The sequence below is a fragment of the Polistes fuscatus genome, unplaced genomic scaffold (genome assembly GCF_010416935.1).
Source record: "Polistes fuscatus isolate 324 unplaced genomic scaffold, CU_Pfus_HIC Scaffold23, whole genome shotgun sequence".
Lineage (NCBI taxonomy): Eukaryota > Metazoa > Arthropoda > Insecta > Hymenoptera > Vespidae > Polistes > Polistes fuscatus.
Genome location: NW_025113100.1, coordinates 778,964 through 799,553, shown reverse-complemented (window position 1 = coordinate 799,553; position 20,590 = coordinate 778,964). Strand labels below are relative to the sequence as shown.

Sequence of the window (20,590 nt, the reverse complement as noted above, 5' to 3'; positions counted from 1 at the left end):
TATAAATATATTTTTTATTATATATATATTAATATGTTTAATGTATATTAATATGTATAAATAAATAAATAATATTATGTTAATTTAAGCGTAGAAAAATCGTTGCTGTTGTTCCAACCAAAAAGATTTGATTTTCACTTTAACGAGTGTCTGTTAAGTAACGTGCAGATTATCTAAAATAATTTGAGAAATGAAATGAAATGAATTTTGATCGTCTTAGTTAATCTTCACATTATCTAGATAATCTGTAGAATAAATGATTTCTGTGCTTTAACGATAACATATTATATATATTTCAAAGTTGAGTGTCGGTTTCAGTCTGCTCGGCACGTATAATCGCTGAAAGAGACACGAAACCTATTAATCTTGTTGTAGTATACAGCACGTAACATAATCGAGTTGATAACAAGCGCCGCTTCTCTTTTACATGCCTTCATCTAACACGAGTTATCTCACCAAGCACGAAAATCAGAAGCACACAAACGAAATTAATGCTTTTGAACATAATCTATTAAGTTATTCCCCATCCCCCCTCCCCTTCCTTCTGGTAATTTGATAAAGGACACTGTTTCATTTCAACGCTGGATTTCGAAGAAATGTCATTTTTCTGAAAAGTAAGGGTAAATATTTTTTTATACTTATAGCAAATAATAATAAATCGATCTGCAAAAGTTCATAAAATGTCAGTGAAAAGTTGCCAGGTCAGGTAATATGAACAATGCCTGGTGGATCAAGTAGTGTGAACAATGCCTAAACGGGTCAGGTAATGTCAACAATGCCTAAACGGGTCAGGCAATGTCGACAATGCCTAAACAGGTCAGGCAATGTTAACAATGCCTAAACAAGTCAGGCAATGTTAACAATGCCTAAACGGGTCAGGCAATGTTAACAATGCCTAAACGGGTCAGGCAATGTTAACAATGCCTAAACGGGTCAGGCAATGTCAACAATGCCTAAACGGGTCAGGCAATGTCAACAATGCCTAAACGGGTCAGGTAATGTGAACAATTCCTGACCCAGCAACTTTTCTCTGACATTTTATGAACCTTTGCAGATTGATTTATAACTCAATAAAGTATTCTACATGTAGGAAAATGAATGTACTTTAATTTAATATACAAATCATTAAAATCTGCTTGTTATAAGTTTAAAAAATATTGACGCAAACTATTCAGAAATATGACATTTCTTCGAAATCCAGCGTGGAAATGAAACATTGGCCTTTATCAAATTACTTTTATTAAATGTTGTTTATATGCCCTTTCAATTGTTGCGCATGTTTATAAAAGGAATAATGCATCTAATATGTAAAATTGAAGATTATAACGTTCACATTTTAGTATTCTTTTAATTTTTATGCAATTTTTTAAATAAAACTACACTATAAAGATGTAATTATTACAATATACATATATATAGTATACCTACCATATATAATAATATATAATATAAAATTAGGTTTATTATATATAATAATAAACCTAATTAATTATTATATATATATAAGTTTAATATTTTGTTAAATAGTATTTTGTATGTTAATAGACGTTTCTAGATAATATTTTTCATGTGATTTTATATCAGTTGCAAATTTTATTATTATCAACAAAAAAAGAAAAATATTAAAATGAACTTAGGCCAATTTAAAAAATAAACATTTCTACATTCTTATAGTAACCTAACTCTATTTTTTATTTATACCACGAAATATTTCCAACGACACTAAACTTCCAGTCCCAGATTTGATTATGATCAACAAACAAACAAAAAATATTAAAATGTACTTAGACCAATTTAAAAAATAAACATTTCTACATTTTTATAGTAACCTAGCTCTATTTTATATTTATACCACGAAATATTTCCTACGACTCTAAACTTCCAGTCCTAGATTTGATTGTAGTCAACAAACAAACAAAAAATATTGAAATGAACTTAGACCAATTTAAAAAATAAACGTTCCTATAAATAATAAAAATAAGAAATATAATGTAGAACTTACCGATGGTCTTTTAACAAAGCCCAAGAAGGATAACTTCCTTCTAAAACCTTCCGGATGCTCCATACTTCAGCAGTCGCGATAATTGGCCCAGTTCAGATTAAGGAGTCGACTTTTTCCTGGGTGCCCGGCCGATCCTAAGTCGGGACGGCGATGTCCACATGTGGAGAAGTCTCTGTGATGGCAGCTCCGTTCTGCTGGCTGCTACGACAAACACACACATGTTTCTTATGTTTCTTATGTCAATTATGTTAATTATTCTTGACTGATAATGTTCCTAAAATATGTATATGTATTAACATTCCAATTATTCATACAACGTTGTCACGAATTTGTCAACGTTACAAAACGTTACCAAATATCGTCTTCAAATTAATTATATTTGTACAATATTAATTAAAATATCATTTATCAGTTAAGCAATATTCCAAATGAATGTTAAACCAGTTATAAATCAACCTTAATTCGAATCAATCTCATTGTCAATGTTATTTCATTTTTGGTTCTTTTTTATTCACAAATTTATATTATACAATTAGATATAGAATATGTTCAAATATATCCTCTTAGTTTTCTTCTTTTTTATTCTTTTTTGTATTAACAAGTTTATAATCTACAATTAGATATAGAATGTGTTCAAATATATCCTCTTATTTTTATTCTTTCTTTTCTTTTTTCTATTCACAAGTTTATAATCTACAATTAGATATAGAATATATTCACAAAAATATCTCTTACTTCTTTTTTCTGTTTTTCTTTTTGTATTCCTAAATTTATTATAATACACACAATTAGATATAGAATGTATTCACAAAAATATCACTTATTTCTTTTCCAATTCTTTTTTGTATTTACTAATTTAATTTTACAAAAAATTAGATATATTATATAATATATTCAAAACCATTTCTTACTTCTTTTCCTGTTTTTCTTTTGTATTCACTAATTTAATTCTACAAAATTATATATAGAATGTATTTATAAAAATATCTCTTATTTCTTTTCAGTTTTTTTTTTGTATTCATTAATTTATTCCACAATTAGATATAGATTGTATTTAAAAATATCACTTATTTCTTTTCCAATTCTTTTTTGTATTTACTAATTTAATTCTACAAAAAATTAGATATATTATATAATATATTCAAAAACATTTCTTACTTCTTTTCCTGGTTTTCTTTTGTATTCACTAATTTAATCAACAAAATTATATATAGAATGTATTCACAAAAATATCTCATATTTCTTTTCTAGTTCTTTTTTGTATTCACTAATTTAATTCTACAAAATTAGATATAAAATATATTCAAAAACATTTCTTACTTCCTTTCCTGGTTTTCTTTTATATTCACAAATTTATTATACAATTAAATATAAAATGTATTTAAAATTATCTCTTATTTCTTTTTGTTTTTATTTTTGTATTTACTAATTTAATTTTACAAAAAATTAGATATATTATATAATATATTCAAAAACATATCTTACTTCTTTTCCAGTCCTTTTTTGTATTCACTAATTTAATTCTACAAAATTAGATATAGAATATATTCAAAAACATTTCTTACTTCTTTTCCTGTTTTTCTTTTGTATTCACTAATTTAATCAACAAAATTATATATAGAATGTATTCACAAAAAGATCTTTTATTTCTTTTCCTGGTTTTCTTTTTGTATTCACAAATTTATTACACAATTAGATATAAACTGTATTTAAAAATATCACTTATTTTTCTTTTTGTTTTTAGTATTCATTAATTGAATTCTACAAAAATTGATATAGAATATATTGAAAAACATTTCTTACTTCTTTTCCTGGTTTTCTGTTTGTATTCACAAATTTATTATACAATTAGCTATAGAATGTAGTTAAATATATCTCTTATTTCTTTTCCTTTTTCTTTTTTCTTTTTTTTTTTTCTACAAATAATTTACTTGATAGATAACATACCATGCAAAGTAAACCTATACCCGCGTACCTATTAATAAATCAATGTTAAGATTTATCGCGCAAGAGATTATTTTAAATAGAATTTGTGCAGATATTAACAACTTTTCTTTTCTGTTGCTTTTGAATAACGTTGAGTCGACCGTTTAACAGATACTGTTTGTGTAAAAGAAAATTGTTTCTAATGAAATCGTATGACGATCGGTTTGATTTTATAAGAAAGATAACATTAATGATAAATAGAGAAATCAAAAGAAATCGATTGCATTCGTCAAACATATATAATTCCTTAGAAGTAGTTTAGTCATGCTTTAACAATCTTAAAATACAAAGATATTGCATAATTTTCTTATTTTATAACCTACAATATTATTATTTAGATAAATATCGAATATTTTCTAAAATCATTTTTTATATATTCTATGTAATAAAAATTAATTAATCAATTAATAATACAAAAAAAAAAAGAAGAATTTTCTATTTTATTCAACAATATTATAATTTAGATAAATATCCAATATTTTCTAAAATCATTTTTTATATATTCTATCTAATAAAAATTAATTAATCAATTAATAATACAAAACAACAAGAGAAACAATTTCTTTCTTATTTTATAACCTACAATATTATAATAGTTTAGATAAATATCGAATATTTTCTAAAATCATTCTTTATCTATCCTTCGTGATGAAAATTAATTAATCAATTTATAATACAAAAAAACAAGGAAAATTTTCTTTTTATTTTATAACCTATAAATATTATAGTTTAGATAAATGTCGAATATTTTCTAAAATCATTTTTTATATATCTTATATAATAAAAATTAATTAATCAATTAATAATACAAAAAGACACAAGGAAAATTTTCTTTTTATTTTATAACCTAAAAATATTATAGTTTAGATAAATATCGAATATTTTCTAAAATCATTCTTTATACATCCTACGTAATAAAAATTAATTAATCCAATTAATAATAAAAAGAAAAAAAAAAAGAATTTTCTATTTTATTCAACAATATTATAATTTAGATAAATACTGAATATTTTTTAAAATCATTCTTTATATATCCTACGTAATAAAAATTAATTAATCAATTTATAATACAAAAAAATCAAAGAAAATTTACTATTTTAATCTACACAATATTAGTTTATATTTTTATTTCATTTTTATTGTATTTTATTTCTCCTATTAAAAATATAATTTCAATCATATTTTTTTGTAAATTATTCTTTATACATTTCCCTACATGATACAAAATTAATTAATTAATAAAACGAACAAACAACAACAACACAATATTGTTAAATATTTCAAATAAAAATAAAAGAAATATTCTATTTATATGTAAGATACTTTGAAAGAGATTTTTTTTGTTACACAAGAGAAAGAAAGAGATGCATCTAATTTATCTTTATCATTTATGCATCTTTTTTCATCACGGTCAATAACGTTCGTCACAAGGCACACTCAACGATCGTTTGAATTTATTATTTGCCGACAATAAGCCGATCAAGAAACCCAACGACCTCAACGATAAATCTAATGTTTCTTCTATGTTCGAGAAGAGAAACTCGTGTCTTTTTTATCGTTTCCATTTTTTTTCTTTTCCTTTTTTTCCTTTTTCCTCCTTTTTTCTTTTTTTCTACGACGATTTCTCTATCGATAACAAAAAATTTTAATCGATTTTATCGCTTCGAAAATATATTTTCTATTTTCTCGCTTTAAAGTAATCCATTACGTATCTAAAAAAAAATAGAACAAATCGTTTGTTTTTATTTTATATATCGTACACTATAATCAAATATTTGTTTGTTCTCATTAGAAAATGATTAAGAAATTAATCAAACTGACAATGAGATAATTTTTTTTAAAATCCTGTCAACAATTTGTAATATTATCAAGATTGTTAATAATAATTGTTATTAAACGAAATCAAATTTGTTAATTAATCGAAATTTAATTATTAAAATATATATATATATATTTAATATTATTAAAAAATAAAAAATCAAAGAAATTCTTAATAAGTGAGACAAAATTCGTGTAAAATTCAAAATTCCTATCTTAAAATACTCGAATTAAAAAGTGAAAAACTTCTACAATTATTTATTTATCGCATAATAATAAACCATTGTAATATCTTATCTGAAAAAAAAGAAAAAAAAAACAAATAATGCATCCTAAAATTATTAATAATTTCTCTTCTGTTTTATTTAAATAATATTTCCTATTATAAAAAAAAAAAATAAATTCTACTGAACGAAAAAAAACTGAAATAAAGATTCAACAACCCACACAAACAAATACTCGACTCCACGTATTCATTTTCGATTTACAATACACCTTGCAAATTTTATTAAAAATTCTTCAATTCTTACATTTTATTCTATAATCAAATTTATAGTTTTATTTAATAAAAAAAAAAGGAAATCTATTAATAAACTTTACAGAAAAAAGAAAAATTCTATCTTCTTTTTCTTCTTTTTTCTCGAAACATTTTTTTCTTTTATTCGAAACATTTTACGATTAAGAAAGTTAAAAAGAAGAATCGATTGGACAATAGATCCACGTATTCATTTTCGATTTACAATACACGTTGCAAATTTTATTAAAAATTCTTCAATACTAACATTTTATTCTATAATCAAATTTACAGTTTTATTTAATAAAAAAAAAAGGAAATCTATTAATAAACTTTACAGAAAAAAGAAAAATTCTATCTTCTTTTTCTTCTTTTTTCTCGAAACATTTTTTTCTTTTTATTCGAAACATTTTACGATTAAGAAAGTTAAAAAGAAGAATCGATTGGACAATAGATCCACGTATTCATTTTCGATTTACAATACACGTTGCAAATTTTATTAAAAATTCTTCAATTCTAACATTTTATTCTATAATCAAATTTATAGTTTTATTTAATAAAAAAAAAAGGAAATCTATTAATAAACTTTACAGAAAAAAGAAAAATTCTATCTTCTTTTTCTTCTTTTTTCTCGAAACATTTTTTTCTTTTTATTCGAAACATTTTACGATTAAGAAAGTTAAAAAGAAGAATCGATTGGACAATAGATCCACGTATTCATTTTCGATTTACAATACACGTTGCAAATTTTATTAAAAATTCTTCAATACTAACATTTTATTCTATAATCAAATTTATAGTTTTATTTAATAAAAAAAAAAGGAAATCTATTAATAAACTTTACAGAAAAAAGAAAATTCTATCTTCTTTTTCTTCTTTTTTCTCGAAACATTTTTTTCTTTTTATTCGAAACATTTTACGATTAAGAAAGTTAAAAAGAAGAATCGATTGGACAATAGATCCACGTATTCATTTTCGATTTACAATACACGTTGCAAATTTTATTAAAAATTCTTCAATTCTAACATTTTATTCTATAATCAAATTTATAGTTTTATTTAATAAAAAAAAAAAGAAAATCTATTAATAAACTTTACAGAAAAAAGAAAAATTCTATCTTCTTTTTCTTCTTTTTTCTCGAAACATTTTTTTCTTTTTATTCGAAACATTTTACGATTAAGAAAGTTAAAAAGAAGAATCGATTGGACAATAGATCCACGTATTCATTTTCGATTTACAATACACGTTGCAAATTTTATTAAAAATTCTTCAATTCTAACATTTTATTCTATAATCAAATTTATAGTTTTATTTAATAAAAAAAAAAGGAAATCTATTAATAAGCTTTACAGAAAAAAGAAAAATTCTATCTTCTTTTTCTTCTTTTTTCTCGAAACATTTTTTTCTTTCTATTCGAAACATTTTACGATTAAGAAAGTTAAAAAGAAGAATCGATTGGACAATAGATCATCCTATCTCACTCACTCTAATAGTAGATATCCTTTAAGATGAACTTTTATACCACCTACCAACCTTTCAACCATTTCTTTCTCAGCATGGGTGTGTACGACGTATCACTGACAAAACACAAAACGAATACTAATCTAAGTGAGATACTACAACACAATAATAACATTTAGATTACATTCTAACTTCGATTCCTCTTCGTCAATACAAATTTACGAGTTACGTAAATCGAATTTAACACGTTCCTTGCCGCGTGGGGGACCCAGTATACGTCATTTCATATTATTCTTATTGTAAAATAAAGAATAATGTTACCAGCCACGTGTTTTAGTCAAATAATTTCTAAAAACATTCGTTTGTCACTATTGTTTTTTTTTTTTTAATCTTATGCATTTGAGGAATTTTAAATTATATATGTCATTTGATATTATTCTTATTGTAAAATAAAAATTAATTTTACAAGCCACGTATTTGAGTCAAAAATAATTTTTAGAAAAATTATCTTATTATTTTTTTTTTTTTCTTTTATTCATTAATCTTATGCATTTGAGGAATTTAAAAAAATATATACGTCATTTGATATTATTCTTATTGTAAAATACAAAATAATTTCAACATCGTGACAAAACTTTGTAAGTTGTGCAATTAAAAACCTGATTATATGTACAAAATAATTTTACAAGCCACGTGGTGTTTGAGTCAAATATAATTTTTAGAAAAATTATCTTATTATTTCTTTTTTTTTTCTTTTATTCATTAATCATACGCATTTGACGTATTTTAAACTATACGCCCATTTATCTTGATAATTACGATTATTATTAATATGAATTTTAATTATTGCAAGACGTACAAAAGCAAAACAATGCAATCGTGGGACGTATACGTCCCACGCGGCCTGAACGGATACTACCCTAAGATCGTGACAACACAACGAACTTCTTAAAGAAACATAATATAAACGTCACAGAATAATTTAACATAAACAATTATAATAATCACATATCGATCTATCGATTATTTTATCCCCATTCTTAATCGATACACGTAAACACAATAATTGAACAAATGAAAATATTCAAATGTAATCTAACTACCTTTTAACGATCCACATGAAACAACGTTAATCCTTTAGAATTCCTTCAGAAAAATTCTTTAACGATGAACAACTACAAAAAAAAAAAAAATAATAACGTAGAAAACTAATCCCGGGTGAAACGTTGGAACACACGTTGAAGAAATAAGCCCCAAGCACTTGTTAACATACCAATATATAGGGTGTTCGTAAAACAATAGTACAAACACTGTATTCTAACCTCTAACAATAGCACAAACTTATTATATATGTATCACACACACATTACCGAGAGTACTCGTAGAATGTAATTGATGTAATAATACTTAAAAAACACATTGTAACGATCCTTCAATGTTTCTTTTTTTCTTCCATTGATATGCAATATTCACTATATACAAACTAATGCACTAAATTATCCAACTATACTAAAATGCTACCTATTAAAACCACACATACACAATACACATACACACACTAGTTAAGTATTTAAACATGTGTACAGTGTTAATTTGTTTCTGGTATTAAATGAAACCTTATATAGGTGCAACCATCTTCTTTCAAACTACATCATCATAATGAAAAGATGATCTGCTGTTGTGTGTTACGAACAAAACCAGCCGGCGCCGGTTTTACTTGTCTCCTCTTTTAAGAAGCTGCAATGTTCCCTTTGTGAATCCACCAGCTGTCATGTTTAATGTAGTTGTTACGTCTTCTTTTTCTTTTTCTTTTCTTTTCTTTTCTTTTCTTTTTTTTTTTTTTTTTTCCTTTCTTATTTTGTGCTTGTGTATGTGTGTGTGTGTGTTACACTATCATCACGATTATTATCATCACATAACTAGCCTCTTCCTTCCTATTTTTTGTCTTTTGCTTTATCCGTTTTTATTTTCTATCTGAAAATGACTCAAACTGCAGGTAAAAAGAAGAAAAACGAGATAAAAAGAAAATGAAGAATGTAACAATGCTTTTAACGGTATATCTGATTTTTACCTTTTAAAAATCTTTTGTCTTTTGTTTTTTTCTCTTTTTTTTTTTTCAAATAAGAGATTTGTTTCTGTTTTTTTTATCTCTATCTTTCTGTCTCGAAATTCTTATTTCACTTATCTCTACTACGGTTTTTTTCTTTTTTCTTGTTCTTTTTTTAAGATGTATACGTGATAAGGATCCTAACCTAACTATCGTTAAAAACTATTTTTCTTGGGAGTTAACTTGGAGCCAATCAATCGAACGAGAAGCAAGCTTTAACTGTTTGTCAACACCCATTATAAACTATGATTTATGCGATTATTCTATCCATTCGGGATGCTCCTTTTTCCCCCTCCCCTACCTCCGCCACCCTTCCCCCTTCCCCTTCCTCGTGTCTTTTTTTTTTTCATCTCGAAATATAACACAGACGATAATACTTTGGTGAATGTTAAATACGTTAGACCTTTGATAAATTATTGTTAGATATAGTTAATTTATTTCAATGATATTATTTAATCTATGCGAATTGACAACACGACAGATTAAATATGAAATATATTGGTTAGGAAATATTTAAGAACAAAAAATATAAAAAAAAAAAAAATGAATATATAACCGATGTGTAAACAAAAATGTTTATCCCCTTTAACGAGGATACATTTGTTAATAATTAATTTTTAATTGAAATTATATTAACAAATTTTATTTTTTTTCTTTGGATTACCAAGCGTGTAATTATTTTAACATTATTAGTAATAATTGTTTTTTTCATCGAATGAAAAAAACAAATATCCGAGGGTAATAATTCGTCTTTTTATTTTTATCTCGTGTAATTGTTAATATTAACGGCCAATTTTTGTTTTGTTTTTTTTTGTTTCATAATCAACGTTTGAAAATTGGAATATTTGACACTATATTTACGGATGTACTGTTCATTATTTTTTACAAAAAAAATCTTACGAACGTTACTTGAATGAAGAAATGGGCCAGAAGGGTGGAATTAATATATTTACGTATATTTCATTACTGCATTAAAAAAAAAAAACATATATTTGTATTAAAAATTAACATATATTTGAAAAAAAAATATTTAATATTTAAGTTTTATAACATATACATATATATGTAGAGCAAAAAGAACAAAAAAAAAAATTGTGAAATGAGTCAAATTGACTCAGTCGGTAAATCTAGCGTTAACACAGATTTTTTATTGCATAATATTGAGAATTTAATTTTTCATTTTCTTTTTGTTTTTTTTTTCTTTTTCTTTTTTCAAAGTAATTGTTACTTGGCTTCGAATTAAAAAAATAAAACAGCGTATCTGTTTGCGCGCGCGTGCGCTCGCGCGCACGTGTCGAGTGCGGGGAAAGGATTATTAAATAAGAATTAGCCTGAAGCTAACGAAAAAAAAAATATGTGTATGTATGTGTATAAAAAAAATACATATAAATGAAAGAGACTCGTATAAAACACAACTGAAAGGAAGGTCTGATTTATGAAAGCAGGTCGAAAACCTCGAACGTGGTCCTCATGCTTGCATAACCTTGTTCCAGAAACAAGACGAGAGAGGAGAAACCAAGGAACGTGGCTCCTTTCTCTCAACTCACATTGTCGAATCATTTGTTTTATCGATTTGCTACGAGCTAATTCTCGGAAGATCCTGTTTTTAACGAGAAAAAGTATCATTTACGTATCATTACGCGTATATACATAATATATGATATGTACATAACCTAACTTTATTTCTCTCTTCGAACACAAAATTATTTTACTTTCTTTACTTTTTTTTTTTTTTATTAAAATTTTGTATATTATAAAAAGCTAATCATATTTAAATTTAAATTAATTTTATCAAATGTATATTATGTGTGTACGCGTGTGTGTGTGTGTGTAAAATTTAAATAATTATTATATTTGATAAAAGATGAAATAAATCTTTAAATTAATTTTATCAAATGTGTATTATGGGAATACGTGTGTGTGTGTGTGTGTGTGTGTGTGTGTGTGTCTATAAAATTCAAATAATTATTATATTTGATAAAAGATGGAGTAAATCGTTACATTTATTTTATCAAATATATGTGTATGTGTGTGTGTAAAATACAAATAATAATAATATTTGATAAAAGATGAGATGTGAACAATATTAAATAAAAATAATTAATATATTTTTGATCGAAGAACTTATTAAATTTTCAATTTACGAGTAAAATTAATAAATCAGATAAATATAGTATTTTTATCATATATAAATCGTCAATTTGATCTTAAAACACGAAAACGAACATAATTTTAGACTAATTCGTAGAAATTATGTTCGATGTAGTTCGAAAATGTTATAATTGATAAAATAATAAAAAAAAAGAAAAAAAAAAAAAGAAAATGGCGAATAAAAACATAACCACTCCAATTACTTATGATAATACGCATTGTTTACTATACAATAGAAAATAATACGTAATACTTAAGTGTTCATAGTACAAGGTTTGTACAATCAGGTTTTGAAATTGTAATCGAGCGAGTAATTAAAGCGTTTAAAGGCAAAGCCGACGAACGAACGAACGAACGAACAAACAAACAATTTTGTGGTGTTACGCAAAACTAACTTTGAAATGAATCGAAGTCACGAGTCAAACTAAAAGGAGACGTGTGTAAAAATAAGGAAAAAAGAAACAAAACAAATCGAGAAAAAAGTTGCGTAAGAAATTTTCCACCACTTTCGTCACCACTACTATTATTATTATTACTACTACTAATACTATTATCATCGTCATCATCATTAGCATCGTAATCATTGTTTTCGTCGTAAATTATAATCGTGAAAATTTTGTTTATCCGTGTCGTTGATATTTAGAAAATAAAATCAAATAAAATATCTAAAAATATATAAAAATGTAATATATAAATAAAACATATGTGAGAGAAGTTTTCTTCTGATTATATGATTATCCTTTATATCAAGACAATTCGACGAGCCATCATAAAAGAGTTTAATTGACGCAATTAACGCGACCAAGACGAATTATCGGCGTCTTTAAAGTTTAATTTAACGATCGAGGAAAAAAAAAATAACGTTCACTTGTATCTTTTCAACCCTCTCATTTTATGAGTTAACTACTAGTCACTGAACATTTTAATATAAGACTTATATGTACTAATTTATAAATAAATATTATATTAAATAATATTTATATATATTGCACACACATAAATAATAATAATAATAATAATGTAATATATAAAATAAAATAATGTAAAATAAAATAATGAAATAATAATATAACAATTAATTTTTTAATATAAAAACTTTTCCAACCACCACCACCACCGAAATATGTCATCTAATTCGTATTAATTAGTAATAATTATTCTATAATGCAATATTTATTATACTAATTAAAATATTTAATGAAAAATAATATTATTAATGAAAATAATTCTATATATAATATAATAAACGTACAATATATATTGAAAACCGGTTTCGATCAAACCACTAAATCTAATAATAAACTTTATCTCGTTGCGAATAAACGTGGGGACACGATTAAGTATCGATAATACTATTATTTTTTCTTCTCCCCCTTTTCATTCTTTTCCTCTCTCTTTTTTCTTCTTTTTATTTTTTTAACTAACGAAGAACGATTAAAACGGTTCATTTTATTTTTTCTACTTAACCAATTTCTTTCTCATCGTTTCAATAAAAAATCAATTAATATTTGATTAATATAATGTACTATATAAATTTTTCACTTAATTAAACGATTAAAAAAGTTTCATTTTCTTTTATTTTGTTCTACAAAAGTTTCTTTCATCGTTTCAATACAAAAAAAAAAATATCAATTAACCCTTTAACTTACAAAGACGCCTCTGAGGCGTCATAAGGTTATCGGACCAAAAACGAATAAGACGCCTCAGAGGCGTCGCAAGGTTATTTGACCAAAACGAATAAGACGCCTCAGAGGCGTCGCAAGGTTTTGGGACCAAAAACGAATAAGACGCCTCAGAGGCGTCGTAAGTCTACCGGGCGAAAAAAACAAAACATTTCAGAATATTGTTTGGGCGGCCGTTCCAAATATGAAATTAAGAATATTTTTCGTAACTCTAGTTTTACACTTTCTTACTCTGATATTCTTACTCTCTACCTTGATTCTTTTCCCTCTTCACCCTTATACTCTGTTACTGTGTAATAAAGGTAAAAAATTTTTATTTGAAGCTTACATAAAGTGAAGAATATTTGTCGGATCGATTTGAAATTTTCAGAGAATATACTTAAATATATGTACATTCCGAAAATGAAAAAAACAAAAATCGATTTTTTTAAAATTCTAACTGCGTATAATCCCTTAAAATAAAAATGTTATTAATAATGGATTATTCAATTTGCAACAATAAGTCTTTTTTTGTTTAATAACCAACTAACCGTAATTATTTATCAAACATCTTGCAAAGTTAATTGTACCGCGCACGTGTATATACAAATCATAGGAAGTTTGAGATTAGTACAGTTTCGAGCGCTGAGCCAAGCTTGTGTTTATGTCGCTGCGCGCGACCGACTGGTGTCGCTTTAGGCCCGCACAGTTGGAAATTCGATCGTAAGGGAAAGGGTTAATATATGATTAATATAACGAACTGCATAAATATTGCACGTAATTAACGTTAAGTACAATACTTATCTTATCTTATCTTTATTATTTTTTTATATTTATAGTATAGTGTTTTAATTTATGTTTAATTTATGTATTATGTATAATTATATATATATATATATATATGTACATACTTAATTATTCACACGCATACATATGTGGTTTTAATAATATATTACCAACGTGACGATTATAAAATTTATTTTCTCACGTAACAAGTTTTTCACGCGTTTCACACGAACACGAATAGTACAATGACACTCTAATAGTCCGTACACAGACTATCTCTAAATATATACGTTGATATTTATACTGTATGTATGTGTGTGTGTATATATATATGTTATACCCTGGGTCACGGCTAATTGGTTCGCGAGAAAACGCAATGGCGTCAGTCATTGAACAATACTGTGTTTTAACACATTATGTGACAATGCTAAGGCTACTATCGATCTTTTATCATCGAATAATCCAACTGTCTCACTTATACTCCCTCTCCTTTCGAATAAATATACTATTTAAATAAAACAAAACCAAAACATGTAAGAAATTATACTTCTTTGGCGTACCAAAACAAATCTAACCTTCATAACCTCAAAAATAAACTCAATTATCCCGCGTACCAATATAATACTCTACATTTGTCGAAAAGATGATTAAATGATAAAATAAAATGAAGATATTTAATATATCATTGTGATAAAGGTTTAATTAATAAGTATAATCTAATTTATTTATTTACGAATTACTTCATGCCGTAAATTTGAAATTGTTTTTCCCGCGCATCGTAAATAATGACAAATTTCGTGGTGTCGATTTTTGTGTCGCTGTGCGCGCGCATCGTAAAAAATTCACTCTTATCATTTTTCCCAAACGCGTTAAAAGAAGTATAACTACAAAAAGGAACATCGGTGATATTTATTTGTTTATTTTTTCATTTTATTTCCCATACTTCTCATATTTTGTATTCGTTCATTAATGCAATTTATTCGTATTACTCACGCGTAATATTTTTATTGCAACAGGTCATTGTACTATTTGCTAGTCACGCTTTACATATTTGTCTGTCTGCATATTTGTATTTGTGTTATTTTTACTTTTTAATAATTTATTTTTATGATTTATCGTGAAAGAAAAAATACTTTTTGTAATTGCTGTAATATATTTATATATGATAGATACTTTTAATATATTACTTCGTTGCATTGTTATACATGTCAAATGATCAGTATTTTTAAAAAAATGTATCACAAGATTTTTGAACAAAAAATGAAATAACTAATTATTGAAAAGAAAATATGTATATATATGTCATTAAATATTATTAATTAAATATTAATATTTATATTGTATACAATATAAGTGTATAACTATTCCACTATTTTTAACAATTAAAATAGCATAATATATATAATATATAATATATTATATTTATTTATTAAATTTTGTAAACAAATATTTTTCAAATAATTTTTTTTCTCGTCACATTTGTACACTATTTGCCATATATTACCAAGAAAAAAAGAAATCCCAATTAACGTTCTTGTTTCGTGTGAAAAGGGTTGAATAATTTATAAAATATAACTATTTATATAATTATTATTATATATATTTTATATTTTTAATTTTTATTTTATTTTAATTATTATTATATATATATTATTATTATTATTATTATATATTTATATAATTATAAATATAATTATTTATAAATAAACGATGATAGGATAATAATTTTTGGTGATTATCTTTTTCACGTTTTATTTTCTTTTTCATTTCTAGAATGCGGAAATAAAAGAATGACAATTCTTTCATAGAAAAAAATTTCATTATAAAGTCTGTTTAAGAAAATTATGATGAAATATGAATATACTATTATACGATTGTTATTACGGTACGCAAGGCTCGTTTGCGTTCCTCGCAAATTTACGCGTTTGGAATACGAAAAAAGCATTTTGTGCGTGTGTGTGTGTGTGTTCTCTTCTTTTCTAGTCGCCATGTTGTTTTATTTGACGAAACCTATATATACACATACATATATGTGCAATACGTGATTATATACATATACGTTACTTTTATTGGAATCCAATTGGTACAATTTTTAAATTCCACGTTGGATACCAAGTTTCATCATCAACGAAGTCAAGGACTGTAGGTGCAAATTTGAAGGCTTTTGCGTAATGGCGTATCACTGTGCAAAGATTTGTCTTACTTTTTTTTTTTCGTTTTCTTTTTTTCTTTTCTTTTTTTTTTAGAAAGTTTCAGACGACGAAAAATAAAATTTGAAAAAAAAATCTGAAAAAAAATGAAAAAAAAAAAAAAAAAAAAAAACATGTAATACGATGATAATAATAATTAACGTGCGAGCCTGTTTTTTTTTTGTTTTTTTTTTTTTTTGTTGAAAGTGGTACAAGTCCATTTGCAGTTTACAAAGAAAGAAAAATCAATTCTTGTCTTTCTTCAACATTCTTATTTATCGAATAATAAAATTGATCGTGTTTATATTTAAAAAAACAAAAAAAAGAAATGTGTTATGGGAATTCCATAAATATTTGCCAATATTTTTCAATCAATCCAAATGCGAACCTATAATTATCTGTAAATGAAAATGTTTACCGAATAAAATGGATATAACGAAGCTAACGTTGATGCGTTAATTGAATAATTAGTCTTAATTACTAATTATATTAAATGTATATAATATGTTTGACATATATTTAAAAAGTTCTATAACTTATTGTTAATTTAAGTTTATACACGATAATCTAGAGAGAGAATCATTAATTAAATATAATTTATATTTAATTAAATAATTAATTAAAATATAATTAATTAAAAATATATTTAGAAATAAATTTGGAAACAACAAACAGTGTTTCATTATTAATATAAAATTAATCTTTAAATATATATATTTATGTAAAATTTAATTCCATTTACTGTGAACCAATAGATTTTAAATAAATATAAATCTATCTTTATATATATATATATATTAAATATAATATTATAAAAAAAATTATAATATTAAATATAATATTAAATTAATAATATTAAATATAATATTAAATAAATAATATTAAATATAATATTTATATTAAACACTTTACTTTCTTTTTTTATTAATTCATATTTAATTAAATATAATTAAATAATATATATTATTACTATTATATTACAAACATCAATTGTATAATTACACGAGAAAAATTCTATATTTAAAACAAAAAAATATATATATATATATATATATAAAAAGAAACGAAGAGAGGAAAAGAAAGAATGCATAAAGATGATCATTTCTTTTTTCTTTTTCAAACTAAAAATAAACACTCAAGAGGAAGGGCTAACGATCATAGATAGAACGATTGGTGTTGGTGTTGGTAAACGTTGAAAGAGTCTCACGTGTTAACAACGATGTGCCTATCGAATTACTTTATTAACGTTGCATGTTAAAACGCTTATGATCGATAAACCTACACAAACTAATTATATACATACATATACACATATATACATATACATATACATATATTAATACATAAACGAACATAACTGACAATTACATTTACGAATAAACGTATCACAACTTTCGAGTTGCGAGAAAAATCGATTTAGATCGTTCCTTTCATGAACGTAGTTGTGTTGAGAATGTTTAATACGCACACGTTACACCTATATATATGTTTATATGTATACCACGTGACCACCAATTGACGACCACGTGACCAACAACAAAAATTCAAATTATCGAACTGTTAAAACGAATAGAAAAAAATGTTCAAAGTGTTATTGATAATAAAAAAAAATAAAAAAGAAAGGTAGAGGAGAAGTTTATAACAAAATACAACGGGTGGACAAATAAATACGATAAACAAAAGGTATTGTAAGCTACCAAAGATTTAATCACTTTTACGGTTTCTTCCGAGTTACGGCGTCACCGATTGGACGAAAAACAATATTCGAATGTACGATTGGTTAATGATACATCGAATTTTTGTATAAACAAAAATAATAATAATAATAATAATGATGTTAATATAGAATGAAAATGAATGTATTGAAAAAAAGAAAATATAAATATTATTGAAAGTTCGTAAAGAAAAATTATGCCAATTTGTACGATTCGTTAAAAATGATACATCGAATTTCTTATAAAAAAAAAAAAATAATAATAATAATAATAATAATAATATTTATGATACAAAGTAAACGATTGAAAAAATCCAAAAATTAGAATAATTTATTAAAACTATAAAAAAATACCTGAAGTTGAAACGTGGAAGATGTCAATTTTTGGTTATTCCAATCTTTCGTCCCCCCTTTTTTATTTTTTTTTCTCAAATAAAAAAAAAAAGGAAAAAAAGTAAAACACCTTTTCACTGCGATCAATTCTTTTTTCCTTTATTTTCTAAACAATAAAATAAATTGATTATATAAACCACGTTGATTAACGTTCGAAGAAAATGAAAATGAATCTTCGAAGAGGAGTTATTTTTCTCTGGGAAAGAATTAACGAGAACTCGACACTGTCCGAACGTTAACTGACTCGTGCTAACCGGCTTGTGTTAGTTTCCCACTGTCATAATCGAGTATGGTCGATTCCAACGACCATTGCCGATCACTGGCGACCAACTACCGATTCGGTAGAAGGGACCCTTCTAAGCTGGTTTCATCCGACTCCTATAGTATACACTACTATCGTATTATATATTATTATGCTACTGAACTAAATATGTGTATGTGTGTACGTGTTACACCAATGGATACCTTAGAACTGTTGGTATATGGCTATACCATGCATACTTGGCTATATATACAGTGTCTTCGTTTAAAATCATCCTAAAAAAGATTTGTTATCGATTATATTTAGATATTTTCGTGATTGGAATTGAAATATTAAATGTTTAATTATTTTATTGATAATTTGTTGATAGAAGATATTGTTACGTTAATAAATATTAAAGTAATTAATATTTAATAAATTAATTAATAAATATAAAACTAAATAGCAGATATTATTATGTTAATAATTTATTTTGTTAATAGATTTTTAAGGTTATGGTTAAAATTTTGGTATATTGCACTACCATGTATATTTGACTATATATACAGTGTCTTCGTTTAAATTCATCCTAAAAAAGATTTGTTATCGATTATATTTAGATATTTTCGTGATTGGAAAATTTAAATATTAAATGTTTAATTATTTTATTAATATTTTTTTTATAGTAGATATTATTACGTTAATAAATATGAAACTAATTAATATTTAATAAATTAATTAATAAATATAAAACTAAATAGCAGATATTATTATGTTAATAATTTATTTTGTTAATAGATTTTTAAGGTTATGGTTAAAATTTTGGTATATTGCACTACCATGTATATTTGACTATATATACAGTGTCTTCGTTTAAATTCATCCTAAAAAAGATTTGTTATCGATTATATTTAGATATTTTCGTGATTGGAAAATTTAAATATTAAAGTTTAATTATTTATTAATATTTTTTTTATAGTAGATTATTACGTTAAAAATATTAAAACTAATCTATATTTAATAAATTAATTAATAAATATAAAACTAAATAGCAGAGATCTTATTATGTTATAATTATTTTTTAATAGATTTTTAAGGTTATGGTTAAAATTTTGGTATATGGCAATAATATGAATATTTTACTATATTACAGTGTCTTCGTTTAAAATCATCCTAAAAAGATTGTTATCGATTATATTTAGAAATTTTCGTGATTGGAATTGAAATATTTTATGTTAAATTATTTTATTAATATTTTTTTTATAGTAGATATTGTTACGTTAATAAATATTAAACTAATTAATATTTAATAAATTAATTAATAAATATAAAACTAAATAGCAGATATTATTATGTTAATAATTTATTTTGTTAATAGATTTTTAAGGTTATGGTTAAAATTTTGGTATATTGCACTACCATGTATATTTGACTATATATACAGTGTCTTCGTTTAAATTCATCCTAAAAAAGATTTGTTATCGATTATATTTAGATATTTTCGTGATTGGAATTGAAATATTTTATGTTAAATTATTTTATTAATATTTTTTTTATAGTAGATATT

General features: G+C 24.5%; 1 protein-coding gene and 2 long non-coding RNA genes across 3 annotated transcripts in view; all 3 read right to left on the bottom strand.

Moving 5' to 3' along the window:
- The window catches only part of LOC122518175 (CCR4-NOT transcription complex subunit 6-like), a gene marked incomplete in the record, with an annotated part of 788,395 nt that overhangs the window by 235,378 nt on the left and 532,427 nt on the right, over nucleotides 1-20,590 (bottom strand).
- LOC122518178 overlaps nucleotides 1-20,590 on the bottom strand; it is a 287,457-nt gene that overhangs the window by 76,598 nt on the left and 190,269 nt on the right. The window lies entirely within an intron of this gene.
- The window catches only part of LOC122518181, a 32,678-nt gene continuing 12,229 nt past the window's right edge, over nucleotides 142-20,590 (bottom strand). The window contains exons 2-3 of the long non-coding RNA XR_006304001.1: nucleotides 2,003-2,200; nucleotides 142-339 (exon numbers count right to left, since the gene is read on the bottom strand). This is a non-coding gene — a long non-coding RNA (uncharacterized LOC122518181). The remainder of the gene's footprint in view (nucleotides 340-2,002; nucleotides 2,201-20,590) is intronic.